Source organism: Cibotium barometz, chromosome 6 (genome assembly GCF_041138505.1).
Source record: "Cibotium barometz isolate CiBa-2024 chromosome 6, ASM4113850v1, whole genome shotgun sequence".
Classification (NCBI taxonomy): Eukaryota; Viridiplantae; Streptophyta; class Polypodiopsida; order Cyatheales; family Cibotiaceae; genus Cibotium; species Cibotium barometz.
The window spans coordinates 11,316,013-11,331,694 of record NC_141051.1 but is presented as its reverse complement, the minus strand read 5'-3'; the positions used below and the strand labels follow the sequence as shown (position 1 = coordinate 11,331,694).

The 15,682-nt window shown below is 38.7% G+C and overlaps 1 pseudogene across 1 annotated transcript in view; it reads right to left on the bottom strand.

The window, feature by feature from the left end:
• LOC147637393 (plasma membrane ATPase-like) overlaps positions 1 to 15,473 on the bottom strand; it is a 131,386-nt pseudogene extending 115,913 nt beyond the window's left edge. The window contains exons 1-2 of the transcript XR_015266032.1: positions 15,218 to 15,473; positions 13,873 to 13,948 (exon numbers count right to left, since the gene is read on the bottom strand). The product of XR_015266032.1 is annotated as a plasma membrane ATPase-like (transcript). The remainder of the gene's footprint in view (positions 1 to 13,872; positions 13,949 to 15,217) is intronic.
• Between the last annotated feature and the right edge of the window lie 209 nt (positions 15,474 to 15,682).

Below are 15,682 nucleotides of genomic sequence, written 5' to 3'. Positions count from 1 at the left end.
CAAGGGTTCTTACCTTATACATAGACCTCTATTTGAGCTCTATGCATTTTCACAAGGGTTCTTACCTTATACGTAGACCTCTCTTTGAAAAGCTCTATGCATAAGGTAGAGCCCTTATGCAAATGCATTAAGCTCTATTCATGTATAGAGGGCTCTATTTTATGAATAGAGGTATCTATGCATCCATAGAGTGCTCTATGCATGCATAGGGGGCCCTCTATAAGCTCTAGGCATGCATAGAGTGCTCATGCATGGATATAGCTCTCTATGCATGCATAGGGCTCTCTATTAACTCTATGCATGCATAGAAGTCTCTATGAGTTCTATGCATGGATATAGCTCTCTACATTTGTGTAAGGGCTCTATCTTATGCATAGACCTCTCTTTGAATAGTATGCAAATATTCTCTTATTATGTTTCCTTTTCTTATTGTAGGTCATCACTTTGCTTCGTTCACTTTAAACCTAATGCTTTCTTTTTATAATGCCTCACCCCTGGGTGCTATGGGAGTACTTTTTTATATAAAACATGCATGAGAGCTCTATGAATTTGCATAAGGGCTCTCATGCAAATGCATTGAGCTCTATGAATTTGCATAAGGGCTCTTGCCTTATGCATAAGGTAGAGCCCTTATGCATAAGGTAGAGCCCTTATGCTAATGCATTAACAATGATAAAGTGATCTCATGAGACCTTTCACATGTCAAAATGTGCATCTTTCATAATCATGTCGCAAATGCATATAAGACTATGAAAAAAAAGTATGTCGAGGATCGTGACCTCTTTAAGCAAAGCACAAATGCCCTTAATGTCATCTTCAAATATACCATATCAAAGCTACCCCACTTTCAAGGAGGTATGGAACTTGTGTGTATGATAGTAGCCAAGTTGACAAAAAAGTCACTCTAGTGAAAGATGTGTTGTGATTTTTTCTAACATAATATATGAAGTCCTCATTAAGACAATTACTCCATTGCTCTCCAAGTGATTTAGCAAGTACCTCTATCTACCCTCACCAATAGCAAAGTTATCCTTCATACTACCTGGACACAACCCCATTGTAGCTCGTACAACCGATGTAGCCCAATCTAATCTCACCATGAATAAAGCTATTATTAGCTTCTATGTAAATGAAAAAAAAATTGAAGTATCTTTACACAAATGTTGCAACCACCAAGGTAAATAAGTTCACAAAACACTTGTGAACTTAGTTACCTTAATAAGATGACTATGTGTAAGCAAAGGAGAAGAGAGCTCTTCTATCCATTTGTTATTACAAATAGGGTGCCAAATGATATTGTGTATCTATTGAGTTAGCACATGAGGAAAAATGGTGTATTAAGTGTCTATTAAGTTGGCACATGAGGAAAAATGGTGTATCATCTTGGTTGGGTTCTATATCTTATGTAACATAAAGTTTCTCCTTTTCTTCGTTATATGTTCTAAAAATAAAATACTGGTATCACTTTTTCCTCTTCAAATATAAGCCCTCTTGTGATGTAGATTCTAGTTAATCTATCACGGATAACCTTGAAGCAAACTTAATTAATTACTAATGAATGAACACTTCAATGAGGTGAGAGCTTGAGTAACTCAATAAGAAATATATGGTAAACCTAGCATGGCATAATGATAATGATCCTCGCCTCCTTGGGCATCCAATAGATTAATTTGATTAGCGATAGATAATAAACCTAGCATGGACAATGAGTCATGAGCATCCAATCTAAAACCTCTTCTCTAGACCATACTATTGTGTATAAATCGCCTTCAACCTCCCAAGCTACACAACATCGACCTTATAGCTAGCTTAGCTTGACCCAAGGTTCTAGGCTTCCTACCTTAGCATAAAAGGATGAATTTTTCAAAATACTAGATACTCTTGAAGAGTTTGATTTCTAAGTCACATTACTATCTGTTCTAGAACCATCTCTAGTCAATGATGATAAGCTTAATCAAGCTCTTGTAAAGTAATTATACCATTAACCTAGTTATCTCCATCTTAAAGGATACTACTAAATTTTACTAACAAGAAAAAATAGGTGGGACATGTTAGCTTTGTGGTAGTTCCATAATTTATGCCACATCCTTAGCTCATTTCAAAATCGTCCATGGTCCACAATATCTTGGTGAAGCTTTACACACTATTCACTCTAAAATTACTCTATATTTGAAGGGACAAGTAATAAGAGTTTATCCTCCCTTTAAAGAATGAATAATACATTACAAATTATATGACTATTTCCATGACTTAATAGATATGGTCTAGAGCAATGTTGAGCATAAGAATCTTGGAAAGAAATTTAGTAGCACTAGGTGTTTTCATAAATACCGATTTAGTATTTGGAAGAACCATAAGGCAGCCATGCTGGCACACTACAAGAGTTACAGGATGGCGGCCAGGGAGGAGGAGTTAATGTGAAGCAATGAGGATCAATCTTACAACCGACATGTGGTTGACAGGATGCCACAGAGAGCTAACATGAAAGATGCAAGCAACTAAACATTGGCTATGAAGGTCAGAAAAGTCCACAATGACACCTGGTGGCTTTGCCAAGTATACGTCCATGCCAAGGTAAAGGGATGCTTGGAGAAGATTGGTATGTCCACGGTCCCAAGATCATTAATCAATAAATGAATGTGGTTGATAGGATGCCGCAGAGAGCTAACATGAAAGATGCAAGCAACTAAACATTGGCTATGAAGGTCAGAAAAGTCCACAATGACACCTGGTGGCTTTTCCAAGTATACGTCCATGCCAAGGTAAAGGGATGCTTGGAGAAGATTGGTATGTCCACGGTCCCAAGATCATTGGCTATGAAGGTCAGAAAAGTCCACAATGACACCTGGTGGCTTTGCCAAGTATACGTCCATGCCAAGGTAAAGGGATGCTTGGAGCAGATTGGTATGTCCACGGTCCCAAGGCTAGCACTTATATGGGTAGAATGCCGCAGAGAGCTAACATGAAAGATGCAAGCAACTAAACATTGGCTATGAAGGTTAGCAAAGTCCAGGCTTTGCCAAGTATACGTCCATGCTAAGGTAAAGGGATGCTTGGAGAAGATTGGTATGTCCACGGTCCCAAGATAATTAATCAATAAATACATGCATGGATAAGGCTGGCACTTATATGGGTATGCCACAAACATCACACAAGGCCATCTCATAAAGCCATTAGCAACTCATAGGTGGTATGTCTTCTATGGTTAGTGATACACTTTTTTGTAGGTTATTTGGGGCACGATTATGATAATTGGAGTTATGGGATTGTTTTGTCTCATCCACTTATTTGGGACATAATTATGATGATTGGACTATTTTATCTCGCCTTTTATTTGGGACATAATTATGATACCTGAACTTATCTCGCCCATTATTTTGGGGCATGGATGTTTTTGTGCCTACTATGTGTTCAGGTCAAAGAACCTTCTTACCTAGGTGCAACGAATCATAGGATAGTGTCCAAAACACTTGTCCTGGATCATGGAAGTCCCATTAGAAGAGGCAAAATAGGCCAAGAGGTGTGTCAATCCCTCTTGTTTAAGCCCTTCCTCTACTGTTAATCCTCTAAGGTATAATCCTTCCCATGGCAATGGTTAAACTAGAAAGCTTGAACCACTCTCCACACAACAGCTTAATCACTCTCTCACTCAAACTAACAAGCATGCACACTCAATCACATAACAAGCATGCACACTCAATCACATAACAAGCAATCATGCCAATCATGCAAACAAAAAATGAGCTTTTACCTTTTAGTTTTGGAACAAGTACGAACTGAACCTCTGTGATTGGAACATCCACGATTTGGATTCAAGATTGGAACCTCTGTGATTGAAACATCCACGATCGAAACCTCAGTGATCAGAACATCCATGATTTGGATTCAAGATTGGAGAAAGTTAAGATCATTGGGTTTGAAGTTTAGATCGACAAGATAAGAGTGCGATCCAAATGTTGGGAGATCATCGAACTGCTTTGTATCAATGATCCAAAACTTGGAAGTTGTATTTTCCCCTTTTTGTTCCTTGGCATTTCTTTAGCTTGGTTAGGTGTTTCTGCAAGGGTCACAACAAAATCAAGGTACCTAATGCATGTGTCTATGTAATATAGGCACACCATATGGATACAATTGGATGCATAAAGCATGCAGTGCAAGATCTATCAGTAATGAGGGTCTATGGGTTGACAAGGTTTTTACCTTGGAGATTTCATCTTAGAGTGGGAGATAGGATTTCGTGATAGAGCGGGAGAGTGGATTTTATGTCCCTTGCATCCTCTCATCTCACTAGTGTCCCCCCATCTAGGAATGTACTTCAAAGGCTCTTGGACTCAAGATTTCCCTTAATTGTAGTATGTGATTAGTGCGTGAGTGAGACCTACTTCACTTTGTCGACACATAACCGGAATTTGACCCTTATGCTGCCTATTGCACCATGCATATGCTACATGACTTGATTGTTATGCTTACCTCTCTGACACAAGCGATTTAACAGGATAAGACCTTACAAACAAAAGTGTGCATATTGTGCGTAGGATTTCCACTTATACATATTTTTCCCTTTTGTAACATGACTCTTGGCTCTTATCCCCTTGGCACATTTTTACCTTCAAGTAAGCAATGACTTTCCTTTTCCTTTGATTCCGCGTAAGAGTGACAACATCCTCTTTATCAACATTGTTTTAGCCCATGTCAGGATTGAAGATTTTAAGGTTCTTGGCCCTTTAAGTGGTGAGGTTTACACTTGTGTTGGGCTTAGAGGAACTTTCTTCACATGCTTCTCCTAATCTTTCTCCATCTTTTTGAAGCAGTTGTTTTCTTTATTTTCGAGGCGGTTGCACTATCTGCGTCTTAGCTTTTTTGGAGCGGAGCGATTGCAACCAAGTGATTGACGAGGTGGTGACTGCTGATGTGGAGGAACTCACAAAAAATAAGCATATGCCATGTAAGGCCTAGATGGGGGCGGAGCTCAGTTGAGGCGCCCGAGCAACCAAGGAGCTGTAGACTGTATGGAAGTGGGTTGATGCCGGCGGACCTACGAGCACGTGTAGAAATAATTGCCATGTGCATTGAAGCAACAGATGAAGGCAAGGCTCTGATACTGTTTGTTGGTTCAAGCTATGGCTAGGGTTTACTCATAGCTACGGAGGAGGATAGAAGATGTCCGTAGCTGTGGTGGAGAGAGGGAGTCGTGATAAAACGCTAGAGGAGAGGGAGTATTGCAATGATAATTGAATGATTTGATGAATCTTTAGAATAGAGTAGAAGACTTTATTTTGAAAGCTTTTACCATAACAAACCGCTTATCCACTTGTAAGAGGTGGTTCACACACACAACTACCCTTTTAAGGGATTGTACACACAAGTTCACATAAATGAACTTTGAAATATCCCAACATTGCAATCCTTGTCTCCTCCAGTGGATGGTGCAATCATGCTTAGCAATCCACCCTCTTCCAAGGATGATTTCTTATGGCAAAGTTCTTACAATCATGACAAAGAAAATACCTTCCATGAGATAAGAGTTTATGTAGAACTTAAGTTTTGCAACATCTTCACACTCATGATACAGCTCTAAAATAGTTTCTACTAAGGCCTTTGTAGGTTCAAGGATTGGTTTGCCTAGTGCACCATGTCTCATAGGACATGAGGTTTCTTTCTATCCCTGGTAGAGCAAGCCTGGCTATACTTATTGTAGTGGTGGGGAAGTCCAAGCAAAGCCTTGCGGGCTTGACATCTTCTTCTCTGTCGTCATTAGCCAAGTGCATATGTAGAATATCTCTTCGTTGTTTAGCTCTCTCGTTACGAGCCTTGGCTTTGTGTCGAGCTTGTTTTACCCTTTCGATTTCCTTCTTTTTCATGTCCTCAGTTTGGTGGAAAGCTTCGAGTTATTCGTAGGATAGAGGTCCATATAACTTTCTAAATTTGCTCTTATTTCCTTTCATTTGGACCCCATCTAATGTTTCTAAGTAGATAGGTCCTCCTGAAGTTAGTTCATAGATCCTAAAAGGACCCATCCCTTTAAGCTTGAGTTTTTTCTTTCTTTTCTTGAGGCTATATAGCAGGACCAAATCCCCTACCTTGAACCTCTTGGTCTTGGTGTTTAAATCGAAGCATCTTTTTCTCCTTTTCTTTTTGGCATACATGCCCACTAATGAGTATAGCTTGGCCTCATCCAGTTTCTGGAGTTCTATGAGTTATTCAGACAACTCATGAGTAGTCCATTCCATTTCTTTTGCTATTCTCAAAGTTGAGATCATGAATTCTATAGGGAGAATTGCATCTAGTCCGAAGACCAAGTTGTAAGGTGTAGTCCCTATCGACATTTTCTAAGGTGTAGTCCCTCTAGACATTTTCTAAGGCGTAGTCCTTGTTGATGTTTTCTAAGGTGTAGCCCTATTGATGTTTTCTAAGGTGTAGTCCCTATGGACATTTTATAGGCAGTTCGATATGCCCATAGTATTGAATAGAAGCTTTTGTTCCTAGTTTGTCTTCAACTCTTTTCAAGAGGACTGCACATAAGACCTTGTTTGTGCTCTCAGCTTGTCCATTTGTCTATGGATAATAAGGGGGAGACTTACGGTGGACAGCCATAAATTCTTCTAAGAGAAACTCCACCACCTCATTTAAGAAATGAGTCCTCATATTACTTAGAGTTCTAGGGGACATCCAAACCTTGTGATGAGGTTTTCATAGAGGAACTTAGTGGTCATTTTGGCATCAGCCTAAACTCTGGTCTTAGCCTTGGCGCATTTGGTTACATAGTCTGTAGCTATAATAATATATCATGCTTATATGATTTTGCTGGCAAGGTTAAAGGGTCCAACAAAATCCATTCTCCACTTAGCAAATGGCCTGACATGCATAATAGGTTGTAAGGGCTTCCTATCTCTTTTTGCTATTGTATTGAGAAGTGCTCGCACCTATCACATCTTTTGACATATTTTAAAGCATCTCCAAAGAGTGTTGGCCCCCACCACAATCTAGCATAGAGGACCTTACAAGCAGTGATGCCCTCTGACAACTCTTACTGGAGCTTGTTCAAGAATATCCTCGTTCTCATTCTCACACACATAGAGTCTTAGGATGTCATCTCTCCCTTTTTTATAGAGTTATCTCTTCCTTTTTAAGGACATTGATTCCTCCAAAAGGGAATTCAAGGCTTAAGAACTAAGCAATTCCATAGCTCCATCTTAGCACTAAGCTGATTTAGAATAGAGGAGCGTTTGGAAGATCATTCTCAATTCTCATTTATTGTTGGCTCTCCAAGATCCTTGACATATAGTCAACCCTTACGTTTGTTGACCCTTTTCTTAGTGAAATCAAACTCAAGAAGAAACAATAACCACCTTGTGATCCACCCTATGTGCTTGAGGGATTCACCTAAAAATATGTAAGTATACCACGTGAGTTCAAAAGGAGGGGTTTATTAATTCAAAATTTTAAGGTAAATTTATAGAAATACATTTATAGAAGGGGTTTTTTAAATCAATTTTGGAAAACAAACCCATAAGTACATAAAGAAAAAGGAGTCATTTTAATCATCAAAAAAATACAGGTAAGGGGTTTTTTTAATACCCCTTGAACGCACGTGATACATAGGGTTTCTTAGTAGTGCACCCCCCTAGCCTATGTGGTACATAATTTATTCACCAACAAATAGAGTAAGGCTGGATGGTCAACTCAAAATACAATTTTTTTTGCCCAAAGATAACAGCAAAACTTCTTCACAACATATACCATCGTCGACAATTACTCCCTCTTGGTTCATCAATCGTGATCTTGTTTTTGGACATATTTCCTAGGATTCTCCCATGCCTTGCTCTATGAATTTGCATTTTTGGGTTTAGGAAAAGCCTATAGTACCTGCATCTTTTGAACACTTGCTGTAGATATAGGATATGCTCTCTTCTCAACTTTGAGTTCACACAGAGGTCATCCATGAAGATCTCTTCTCTCAACAACCATGAAGAGGTCTCTTCTCAACTTTGAGTCCACACATAGGTCATCCATGAAGAGCTCTAAGAAATTCTAATAAGAAATACTTATATGTGGTGGACATCAATTGTTAAAATGTAGTTGGTCATTTGTGAGTTCAAACAACATTACTTTATAAGAAAATGTCCCATCCTATGTAGCAAAGGCAGTCTTGTAATGGTCTTTGGGATCTATGGATATTTGGTTGTACCCAAAACATCCATCCAACAAGTTGTAAGCCTCTTTCTCTATTACTCTTTTAAGCACGTGTTCAGTGTAAGGTAATGGGCAGTGATCCCTCACAATGATAGCATTTATCTTTTTTAAGTTCACACATACGTGGATCTTGCCATTCTCTTTTGGTACTATGACCACTGGTGAAACCCAATCTGTGTGCTCGATCTCATACATGAAACCAATGGAAATAAGTCTATCAACTTCTTCCTTCGTAGTCTAGGAATAAGTTTCATTATACATGTACGGATTTTGCTTAAGTGGCCTTGAATCGTCCACTAGAGGAATCGTATGCTAGTAGACTTCGGAGGGACTCCCTTGAGATCTAGGTAACTCCGTGTGAATACATCTCTGTACTCTTTGAGTAACTCCGTTAGTTTTATCTCCTCCTTAGGGGGTCAAATTAGTAGATATCGAAATCTTTTTGGGCTGTTCCCTTTGTAGTGCTAAATCAATTTGTTTGGTATCTTTTGGTCCATCATAAGATACCCTCGTTGGTTTTTATCTCTCATGCACACCTTTTTTACTCAATCTTATAATTCTTGCTGCAATGTGAAGGGACTTGCCTCCAATCCTCTTCTTGGTCATTGTTGGTTGAACTCACTTCTTGAGATTCCTCCTTGATTTTGCCCCTTCACTGTGTATAGCTTTATTTTGTCTTCTTCATCTAGACTTAGAAGTCTTTTTGGAATCAATCGAGGCTAAATCAATGGAGTTCTACTTCGTTAAGGTTTTGGCAATATCAAGATCTATTTTCACACATTATGATGTGGTTTCTTCATTAGATCCTTCTAATTGGAACAAAAATTCTATGTAGCTCTCAAGGCTTCAACATAGTGCAAATAATGATTTTCATCCTTAAGGTTATGTGGGTCTATTGTTCTAACATGCGTGAGCTTCTTCAACTTCCTTAAAGAATCTTTTCTCCTTTTTAAGAATTCTATGAGGAGTTAGTGTTCTTTTGACACCTCCTCATCTCCTTCATCATCATATACCAACCTTGAGGCACAACTCAATTTGAAGCTTTCACCAAAGCCTCTAAGTATTATGATGTTCAATTTCCTAGGAGTTGTTTCTTCATAGTTTTAATTGTTCAACTCCTTCTTGTTCTGTGAGTACAATAGTGTATTTGGTTCTAATAGGAACAATTTCATTACCATCTTCATCATAGAACTAGGTTCCCATTGTTCTAGGGTACATGTCCATTGTAGACAATACATACATCTAGTTTTCCTCCTCTTCAAGCTATGGTAGTGAAGCAATTGAAGTTTCCTCATCTTGATCACACCTCTTACAAATATGCTCATTCACTTGACATAGGTTTAAGCTCTCCGAGTTTGTTGTTGTATCAAACCTTAATAGGTGTCCTGGTTACATCCTTGTAGGAATGATTCTTTAGGTACTATTCTCTTGGTGGAGGTAGATGTCATCTCTTCCCCATTCATGAATTAACATCATTTGTTACATGAAAGGGAATCCAAGAATAATGCCATTATTAGTGGGCCTTTCAAAGTCAGCAACAATAGCAATGTGTGCTCATAAGCTAGGCCGCATGACATTACTTCCACTTCTTTCAGAATTCCTAAAGTGTTCCTAAATTGCCATTGGCTGATTTGAGGAAAGTCTTTGAAGGCTTTAGGGGCTTTCTTCCATACACGTTTTTAGTAGCTATGCACACCCTCACTCCCCCATCTAGGATTGTAGCCGTGGTGGTCACGTCCTCTAGTTGAATTAGAATGGTGGTGTTCATACTATCACCTTTGAAGTACTTACCCACTACATTGATGGGTACATCTTTATATTCTTGGTCTATCTCACCTACGTCTTCCAATGGCTTGTACTAATTTTTCATCCATTGGTGAACTTCATTCCGTGTTTCTGGTTTCACTTTTAGGTATTTGGCCATTGAGATAGTCACAGGGGTAGAGAGGATTGCTCTTAAAGCTCATGTTCCTTCTTTAAGTTTTGGCCTTATTGAAAGGCATGTTGACTATGGTCATAGAGCCATCCTTTGAGCCAATGTATGAAGCCATGGTTCTTAATGATTTTGATTTTGATTATCATGGTACTACCCACACCCTCTAACTCGGTTCTCTTTATGATCTCTCCTATCATAGATTCTCCGAGTGCAAGCTTCCTCTTGTGAATCTCTAGTTCCCTCACAACATGGTCATGTGTAGTGCTCATAGGTTTCTTGTGTCTTCTTGCTCTAAAGGCTCATTGTAAGTTTTCTCCTTGGTTCTAAGCTCCTTTCGTGCTTCCCCTTCACTTAACCTCAAGATCTCCTCTCTCAAGTAGGGTATTATTTTAGCTTTTTGGGAAAGGGGGTTCCTCATGCTTGGGTCTTGGTCTATATCTTCCTTCTAGTGTCTTTTTGGTTTATATCTTCCTTCTAGTGTCCTTTTGGCCATTTGTAGAAGGTCATCCATTCTATCCATCAGGAACGATCCCTCACTACTTTTCGTCCCACCTTCCTTGTCCAAAGTGATTTGAATCGGAGTTTCCATAACATCTTCGATCTCAATGCGTCCAAGATCATCCATAGGATTCTTTGTTTGTTGTTGCCCCTTATCTGTATGGGCTTACGACACTCTCGGTGCTTTCTCCCTAAGCTCATATGTGCTATCCATGTGAGGGCTAGCTCGTCAGGATTTCCCACTCCCTGCTTGTCTTCTAAGGTGATTTGAGTAGAGGAATCTAGACAATCTAAGGTAACCTCTAGTAAGTTCATAGGGTCTTTGTCCTTTGTTTCCTTTACCACCTTAGAACTTTGGGAAGTTCTTGGCTCAAATGGCTCAGTTATAGGCCTTCCCTTTGTTATGGTCCGTAGTCTTTCCTTTTTCTTTTTTTCTTTTTTTCTTTTTTTCTTTTTTTTTTCTTTTAGGGGTTTCTGATGCAAATTAAGTTGTGGATATGGTCGCCTGATCTTGTAATTGCTTCGTCCCTCGTTCCTTGTCCAAAGTGATTTGAATTGGAGGTTCCGGAACATCTTCGATCTCAATGCATCCTAGATCATCATCCATAGGATTCGTAGTTTATTTATGCCTCTAATCTATATGGGCTTACGACGCTCTCTTATGTTCTATCCGTGAGGATTAGCTCGTCAAGATTTCCCACTCCTTTTTCTTCTTCTAAGGTAGTTTGAGTAGAGGAATCTAGAACATCCTCAATCTCAAAGTAACCTTGAAAATCGATAGGGTCTTTCTCATTTGTTTCCTTTACCACCTTAGAACTTTGGGAAGTTCTTGGCTCAAAGGGCTCAATTGTAGGCCTTCCCTTTGTTATGGTCCCTACTCTTTCTTTTTGTTTTTTTTGCTTTTAGGGGTTTCTGATGCGAATTAAGTTGTGGATAGGGTCGCTTGAACTTGCAATTGCTTGGCCTGGGCTCTTGTCATGGTATTTCTTTTTTGTCATCCAAAGACAAAGTCGAACATGACACATTTACTATCCCCAACCCCATTGCTAGCGACAATGTACTCATTGAGAGATTTTAGTTGTTGGATTGAGAGGGTAGTTACACTGATTAGGTGATTAATGCCATACTTCATACACTATCTGTCCAAAGGTGGTGGGCTAGTAGTAGCAGCTTCTAGGTTAGTTCTCATTGGGTAAACAACCACTCTATGGTGACGGCCCTAGAATCTAAAGCATGCTAGAAAAGCTCGCCTTGGTGTTTTGATAATATCCCTTGGTCTGTAAGTGATGCTATCTACATTAGGGTGGTCAATTGATGCATGCCAAGCATCAAATGTCTGGGTTGGGCCACGTGATGCTCACCCCTAGGTGGACTTCCATTTGTTGAGTCTAGGTACTCCACATAGAACTCAGGTGTGTTAGGGGGTTCATTAATTATTGTCTCGATCTTGACTAACCTCGAAGGAGTAGTTCTTGGCAGGGCCGATTGAGGAGATAACACTGGGGGTGAGATCTCCATGTCTCTATAAGGTTTCTTTACAATAATAGGGTTTTTGCTTAGGTAAGATACGTTGGTACCACTTGGAGGTGGTGTCACTTACAAAGCTAATGGTTGTAGGGGTATTGACAATGCTGGCACTCTAAACATCCTCATCATTCTTTGGGCATGGTAGCAATTAGTTAACTCATGATTTCCATATCTTCTAGAGTATCCACATTATTGGTTCCCTCTAGCTTTGAGGATTGGGCATTGATGGGATGTGTGGTTGCTTCTACATACAATGCATCACATCGATTCTCATCTAGGAGCTAAAGGAGAATGGCCCAACTCTTTGCGGGTAATCTTCTCACCTACTCTGGAACTCGGTTTGGCTTTGATTTCTCCTTCTAGTCCTTTGATCACAACATTTTCTATGTCTTTAGCACTCTTGGGTGACGCAAGCTTCTTTGGCTCTTGGCTCTTGATGCTAGGTTTCGTCTTGGTCAGCACTGATTCTACCGTAGGCTAGGTTGTGGTTGGGATGACTATAAAGTTGTCAAATTCTATGGCATCCAAGCAACATTTTGCTAGTGTTCGATGCCTTTTGGTATATAATGCATCGTGTAGTTGCTTACTTCTTAAGCCTTCCGAGAACAACAAAATCAGCCTTGTTTGGCTTGGTTTTTCCTCTATGGGCACCTATTGTTCAAGTTCTTGAAATGGTTGATACAGTCTCTCATGGTCCCATGTTTAGGTTGCTTGAATTGGTATAGTTGGGTTACTGAGCTATGCTTGACACATGCAACACTTTTTTCAACAACCAAGAAACATAAACCCATAGAGTAGACATGGAAAGAAGTTGATTAACTTAGTAACTCAACTCATTTTTCAACAATTCCAAGTGACCCCCAAACATGGGGGAATTCAATTAGATGTAACCTCCATACTAAGGGCCACATTGATAGTCATCCACATTGCTTGTGGATGAATGACAACCAAAAGTATTTCATACCACAATCTAACAACCAAAAATATTTCATACCACAATCGGAAAACCACCAAGAGGATAAACAATCCATTGCACCTAGATTAAATCAATTACGTGTACACTCTTTAAACTATAAAGATCGAGGAATTATTAATTTTCCTCCTTATATGGGATCATTAATAACTCTCTTTCACCTAAATGTTTTCTCATACTATGCCTAACATAACCCATATGCATATAACATGGTGTGCCTGCATATGTGTGTGTGTGTGTGTGTGTGTGTGCATGCACACGTGCGCAATCAATTACGTGTACACTCTTTAAACTATAAAGATCAAGGAATTATTAATTTTCCTCCTTATATGGGATCATTAATAACTCTCTTTCAGCTAAATGTTTTCTCATACTATGCCTAACATAACCCATATGCATATAACATGGTGTGCCTGCATATGTGTGTGTGTGTGTGTGTGTGTGTGCATGCATGCGTGCGCATGTGTGTACATGTGTGCATGTTTGTGTGTGTGTGTGTGTGTGTGTGTGTGTGTGTATAAGTGTACGTGCATGCATGTGCATGTGTGCGTGTGTGTGTATGTGTGTGTGTGAGCTTTAAATGTTTACAACCTCTACCAAAATCCTTTATTATAACATGTAATTTATTTAATACATTTTCTTTTTAAAACAGACACCCTTTGCATAAACATAATGATATGATTTAGGAAAAAAACCCCAAATAATTTAAAGTCCTCAACAATGTGCAATTTTAAGAGTGGCTTACCGCTAGGTCAATTTCTTCAATCTCATGAATATCGCTCTCATTACTAGGGTGCATGTTGATATTCTTATCCAGATATCTAGTGCCATAAACACTTGCATTAGAAATAATATTCAAATTCTTGTCATATCATGAAAATAAAGTAATAATCATATTTAAAATCAACACAAGAACATTTTTCTTAAGAGAAAACAAAATAGTTTAAATATCTTATGATAAATAATCATGATTGCCATATTATGAATTGGTTAATTGAGATGAATAAAAACATAAAATTTGATAAATTTCTCTCGAAATTCTTTTTGCTTTAGTTGATTTGTGATTCTCAAAGTCCACCTTTTTTTGTAGAGGAGAGGGGACAAGAAAAGGAACTAAAGGGGGTGACACTCTTTCTTTGTGGTATTATGAATGCAGTACCAAATACATAATGGATCAAAGGAACATGAAGGAGCATGAAAGATTTTGAGTGCTTTAAAGAACTTCCAACCACCAAAGATGGAATATACAATTCAATTTATCTAAATTAAAGACAATGTTTGGATTCTTTTTATGCAATAATATATATCCATTTGTAGAACATAACATACATACAAAATAAATAATTCTTCTTTAAAACCTTTATAAAAGTATGAGAGGGTGGTATTATAAAACTAATATATGTACTTAACTTTCCATAAAAATCTATAATGAACTTGATCATCATACGCAAGTCTCGAAGTCAAGGAGCTCAAATCCTAAACATGAAATTACTTGAATAGTTTTGAAGTTTAAACATGAAATTAGTTGAATATTTTTATATGGACAAGAAGCCATTACAATATGAAGAAAAAACATAAAGATAAAAACATTTGATAAGAAAGTGTTGAAAAAAAAACATTTCCAACTAATGAGATTGCCATTAATAAAATATCAAATGGCTACAATTTATAAAGCTCATACCTCAAATCTAAAGTTTACATCATTAATGAGGCTTTGTAAAAGTTTAACATGTCAAAAAATGGCTAGATTTTTGAAAAATTCAATCATGTACCCTTGAGAAGACACCTACATTTTACAAAGACTAAAACCCATGCTCTTCTTTTGTTAACCTAGTAACCATGCCACACAAAGCTCTAGTGTGGTCCTCCATTTTTATCCCCTTATTACCAAGGTAACTCATTTTAGCACTTCAATGAGTTAAGACCCTTGTTTTGGAACCTACTAGTTAATTAACACTTGTGCTATCTATATACAGCCCAGCCCTCCTTTGTCCCTTTCAAGCATGGAGAAAAACACACACACACACACACACACACACACATATGCTTACTACTAATTGCAATGAATGGCGAGAGAGGGGGGGGCTCACACGAAAAGCAGACGCGTCAACTAGGTAGCGAAGCTTAGGTCTGTCTGGGAAAGAAAAGAGCCCGCGCGGACATCCGCTAATTTCGGAAGCGTTATAGTGCAGCAGCATACAGTGGCATCAGACCGTAATAATAATATTTGCCATCTCTTTAAGACTCACTCTTACCAATATATATATATATCAGCCAGCCAGCGGCGCGCCTATAGAAGAAGAGAATTATTGTTGGCCTGCGCGGGCCTACGTAGAGTGTGGCTGTGGTTTTGCCCTTTGGCCTTAAAGCAGAAGCTGAAGGAGAATGAAGTGTGCGTGCGTTGCACTCCACTCCACTTTTCCTTTGCTGGATCCACACGGGAAACTAGCCCTTTATAAATAAAATAAAATAAAATAAAATAGAGTACAACTACTTACTTTACTTGCTCACACATTAATGCCATCGCTACTTGACTTGAATTTGAAAGTACAGCT